We start from the raw sequence: 6,000 nt of genomic DNA on the forward strand, positions 1-6,000 counted from the left end.
CATAGACAAGCATTGCTACAGCCTTTCACCAAGCAAAGAAGACTAACTCACTATACTTGCACAACGCACACCTTTCGGTGGGTTACTTCATGCGTCCTATCTTTAGGCTACACGATTAAGCATGCAATTGTCTTTGATAAATAAATGCTAAAGATAAAACTATGATAGAGATGAAGATGATGAAGAAGACGGCAATGAAGGAGTTAAGATTTTCATTGATCACAAAATATCTTAATAACTTAAGCTAAAATGTAATACAACAAAGAGATTAGAAGGAAAATGAAGGACTCTGCGTCAAGGCTGTCGGTGGTGCCATGGTTGAATGGTAGAGATGTCTCTCTCGAGCTCTATCTCCGGTGAATGCTCTGATCGTCACTCGATCTGGGTTGTGGAGATGAAGAATTCTCACTGAAAATCTCTTTCAAGCTCTCATCTGTGATCCCAAACTTCTGCCTTGAGGCAGAAGTTCGGATGTCTTGAAATGAAGGTCCAAAGGGCTATTTAATAGAGTTTAAACGCATTGTCACATCGCCTTATCTTGTTGATACTCCCAAGGTATGCGTTCAAGCTGAATTCAGCTGAAGTTATCAACGCGTTCTACCCATCTTGTGATTTTCTATTATGGCTATCACTCCGTGGCCGCAATCTCCATTTGGTCACCGCAATTCCCATGCATTGGACGCATGTGATTACTGCAACTTCCATGCGTTGTATGCATGTGATTACCGTCTGCGATTGCTTAGCTCATGCGTTTGTCTTTGCGATCATCTAGCTTCAACACATGCGTTTGTCTGCTATAGCTTATTTCAAACGCATGCATTTAATTCCTGCGATAGCTACAAAAATAGACACTTTGGCATAGAGTAACGCATAATATTGGGGTTAATGAGGATTTAGGTGCTAATTGACGCAAAACTCAATTTTTCGCAAATTCTAAGTATTATCACCACGTTTTCTACTCATTAGCCCTCATGATTCTAAATAAAAGGCTTATAATAATTGGCATTTCTGCCAGTTATCAATTAATAATAAAAATTAGTTTTGAAATCAATTTTCAAAAGGAATTTCAAAAATAAAAAGAAATTTTCAAAAGTTAGAAAAACCTGCTATAGGTAGTACCTTACTCACTAATCCACTCCAATTCCACTCATAATTATGAAGAAGGAGCTGGCTTTCATGGATACAATCTGATTGCATGGTGAAAGACATTGTAAATTGAAGTTTTTGGGCTGAGAAATCAACCATGGATGTTGAAACTTCAAGCTGAAGTTTAACCCCAAAAATCTTCTTCTTCCCTAATTCCATTACTCTCAATTCAGTATTTCCACCACACAGTCTAAGCTAGAGATTAGTAGAGAAGCTCCAGTTGGTGGTCTACTGAAAGATTGAAAGTTCAATTCATGGAATGTAACTGGAATTAAAGAGTTTTCATCAAAGGTAATGTATTCTTAAAACCTTTTTCCTAAAACTGTTTCAATGCATGTTTTAAACTCAAATTAAGTATAATTAGAGTGCATATTGATTTTGATTTCTTCTGTTGCATGTTAGTTTACTCTATCAATTGGTATCAGAGCATGATTTAAGCACTCAATTATCGTTAATTTCAGTTTTGTGAGTGAATTTCTAAGGTTGCATATTTCTATGACTGATGTGGTTAAAATTCAGCTTTGGCATTGAAATTCTCTTTAATTATGAAGTTTAATTTGTAATTGGCTCTTGATTGATGAGCTTATATGCGTGCTTGAGAGTCTATAATTTTATTAGAGTCAATAGAGTCTAAATTAAGTTGTAACTGAAGTTTGAAGAAGGCAAGCTCCATAGCAGAAAGCTGAAGAACAACTTCTGTCTAGGCAATGTTGTAATGCTGTCTTCAGAGCGTTGCAACGCTACTCTTGTTTGAGCCCGTGGAGTCGCAACATTGGGATGAGCATTGCAACACTGCTCATCCTAGCCCAGCAAAGCACGCGTTGGAGCCCGTTGGCGCAGGAGGTCTGGTTCGACTGGTTTTTCCAACTATTTCGGTCTGATTCAACCATCTTTGGACCGGTTCAGTACCTTTTGAAGGTTTGGAGGGCGGTTTGGGCGGTTCAGGTCGGGTCGAGTGGTCCAGATCACTTTTGAAGTTGTTTTTAGTTTTCTTTTGTAATAATTTAATTGTTTTGCTTGTTTTGGATGCCAAAGTTGAACCATATTGGTGTTGTTTAATTATTTTATGCATGTGATGTATATCATATTTGAATTAAAAATGTTTATGCATATAGTATGCCATTTAGATTTAAAATCCCACCATAGAAAAGCATGTTGCATGCATAATATTATGTTATAAGTTAGTTATAATATATAGTATAAATGTTTAAGGGTTTCTTAAAATTAATATAAGTATTATGTTAATTTTGAATGCTTTTGATGTATATTATGGATGGATAACATGTTTATTATTTATAATTGTTATAAAATCATATTAGACATTAAAATCCATAACAAAATATTATCAGCATACTCATTTAGGTTAACAAATTGTTTTAATATTTAAAATAGGTCATTATCTTATAAAATATGGTTACAAACTCAATGAGTTCATAATCCTATCTAAGGCTGGAGGTATTTAAGTTGACGGTTTACGTAACACCTCCTACCTTGGGATTATGACCGAAATGTTAGCATTGTTAATCGATTTATGAGCTTGCATGAGTGGTGTGAGATTTAAAATTGGTTTAATACCTAGACATCGTAGGTTTAAATCCAAATATAAACGTTATACTTGGATAAATCATATAGACTTAGGTAATTTAAAATTAGCCAGAATATACCTAAGTAAAAAAATACACAAACATTTGGAACCCTTTAGTGGGAGATTAACAATATATACGATATATCGATTTTAGCTCTCACGTCCCCAAGAGCTCACACCATGAGATCCATGCTCGGCTTCGTGTCGCTTTTACCGCGACTGCTCCATTTGGAAAGTGCTTGCATGGGTCAATATCAAGGTGAATGAGGGAAGTAGTTCATAGTAAGTGAGTGAAGGAAATGTGTCAACATATCCTATGGTCTCTTCCATTACTTTGAACCGTGAGATTCTTATGTTGCACCTGCTATCGGTTTTTAGGTGGCACTAGCTAATCGTTAACCACAACGATCCCTTCGGAGTGTTGTAACATAGAATTCGAAACAACTCAAGCTTCAAAATGAAAGGGTTTTATAGTTCCATCTTGAACATTGTCTTCCAATTCGGGGGCATATTCATACCGTTCTATAAAATCTGAAAAATGGTAGGTCACACTTACAAGAGTTACTAAATGTTAGTTTTTGACCGAAAATGGTAAAAAAAACTACTATAGGAATAAGAGTTATTCTGGATATAGTATTTGGTCAAGATTGTCTTACTTCAGTGAAAGAGTATTTGACTATCCCTCGGTAGCATCTATTCTAACTCACTAAAGTTTAATAGATTTTTTTTAAAAAAATTCAGCAATGTTGAACTCGATTATACAACTTCTTGATTTCGACAAATTCAATGGAGACTGTTAGTGGGCAGCTCTTGCCCACTACTCATGAAATCATGACATTTCATGAAGCCCTACCCACTGCTCATGAAATCACAGCAATGTTAAACTCGACGATTCTTGATTCTAACAGTTCATGAAGCCCTGCCTACTGCTCATGAAATCATGACATCGTTGCAAGAGATTTTCAGGAAACCTGTTGGGATTGGTGTTCTAATTCTCCCAGAGTCTCGTAGTTTGTAAACTTTGTACACATTGTTATCAATAAAATAAGAGTTATTTTATTTGCATTTACTCATACTCAATAAACAAAGATCTGTGGATATTAAATGTAAACTTAAGCATGTATATGAGATATACAAGTGAATCATGCCTTAAGTAATAACCTAAAAGGTTTGTAGTATAAGGATTAAGGAGAGATACCTTATCCTAGTGACACTACGGATACGGCCCGCTTTGTAGAGGTTTACAAGTGTTGTGAACTACTACAGATGGTATGATCTTGATCATTCATGTGGAGACATGCGAGCGGGGGTATCCTATACAAAGATTTTGTATAAAACTGGACCACGAGATGATTAGTCTCTTTATATAACATCGTTGATACTTGAGACGTACATCTCACTATAATGACCTAGGTGACATGACCTTAATCCTCAGTGTTTTGAGAACTCCTACATTTGAGGATGGTCCTTCGATTAGTATGGGTGAGAGTGGCCAGATTGCCAACTCAACAAGCCTACCTTTTTTGGGGATTTATCTGATTGAGGAGCTGGGAACTCAATTACATAAGACAGAATTCACTCCTTCCCCGAAGCAGGGGTAAGTAGATAGATTTCTCCCTTAAGAGCTAATTTCGGGTCTTGAACATAGTGGTCACATAAGAGAGGACTCAGTCATAGCAGGACTATGACTTATGTTCATTAGAGGAATCAATGGTACTTAAGGAGTTAGATGTAACTATAGGGGCAAAAAGGTAAATTGGTCCAGCTGTATATACGAGCGATCTGTAAAGAGTTATTGCGCTATTGATTGGTTAATATGGACATAGAAATATATCTGTAGTGCGAAGAGTGCAGCTGTCTATCTTTAGTGGAGTGCCCGACAATTAACGGATGGTGGACCCTGTGACTAAAGAGTTTAGTCTATTATTCACATACCATTGGAGCTTCAAGCTACAAGTTCATAAGGTCCCCTTGGTAGCTCAATGGATTCAAGTTGAGAATTAGTTCTTGGAGTTAGTTTGAAGTGTTCAAATTAACAAGAAGAAAATCAATTATATATGATATAATTGGTGTGATGTATGAGATACATCAAGTGGAGAATTATTGTAAATATGATTTACATTAAGTACTATAAAATAGAAAAAGAACTATGGTTTGTATATTTCATGAGATGAAATATTAAAACTATAGGTTATAAATATAATATGGTAAGTTGGTTATCATATTTATTTATAATATATTAATTATATGATAATTAAATTCTTTTTCTCTAATAACCGATTGAGTGGGTAGTTATTGGTGGTTTTATGGTAACCGTGAGATAAAAGGAAAAATGTTTTCCTAAAATTAGAAGTTACTTCATCGGAAAGTTTCTCACGGACAAGTTATCAAGTGAAAGTGTTTCACTAAGCGATAATGTGCAGAGACTAAACGATCGTAGAGCATTGACTATACAATAGTTCATTGTAGAACGTAGCTAAATGATCACGTGCCTAAGTCTATATGATAGGCTACCATTTACTACACGATCGGGCACATCGTCTATACGATAGACAGCTTCCTATCTCCCACTTGCTCGATCGTCTACACGATCGTTGTCCTCCAATCTCTTCCTCAAGCCAAGATCATACAGAGCCCACAACTCCTGGATTCTCATACCAAGAATACCAAGGTAACCATTATGGTGGTTTCCACACTCACTTCGTGAATCGAGTGACTCGATTGGTTCTTGAAGGCCATTCATTGGGTTCGTGATCGTTGTGTTTGTTGTGTTCGTGTTGTGCATCGATCATTGCATTTGAGGGCTGTGTTGATGTGGACGCTTGTAGATTTATTGAGGGAGTTTGAAGAATGGTTCTTCAAAGGTACGCATACTCTATCCCTTGATTCTATCGTTCGGCATGCTGTAATTTTGTTTTGTGCATGACCTGTTAGTTTCCGTTCTTGTATTGTAATTTCTTATGTTCAATTCAAATGGAATTTGGAACGATCCTTCCACTGCTCATGGAAATACTCATATTTGATTTCCTTCACAACCGTCATCTTCAGTATGAGATGAGGCTATAAAATATGTTTATAACTCATTGCAGAAGCTCACGACGCTATCATAGATGAGACTAGTCAAGTTAGTATGAACTTGGAATCTCTTCCAAAGAGCTTCTTGATCTTTCAAACTAATGTTGTGATGAATAAGATTAATTACAACCTGACTACTCTATTGAATGAACTCCAAACTTACCAATAAAAGATGAAATTAAAAGAAAGTGAAG

Source organism: Benincasa hispida, chromosome 12 (assembly GCF_009727055.1).
Source record: "Benincasa hispida cultivar B227 chromosome 12, ASM972705v1, whole genome shotgun sequence".
Lineage (NCBI taxonomy): Eukaryota > Viridiplantae > Streptophyta > Magnoliopsida > Cucurbitales > Cucurbitaceae > Benincasa > Benincasa hispida.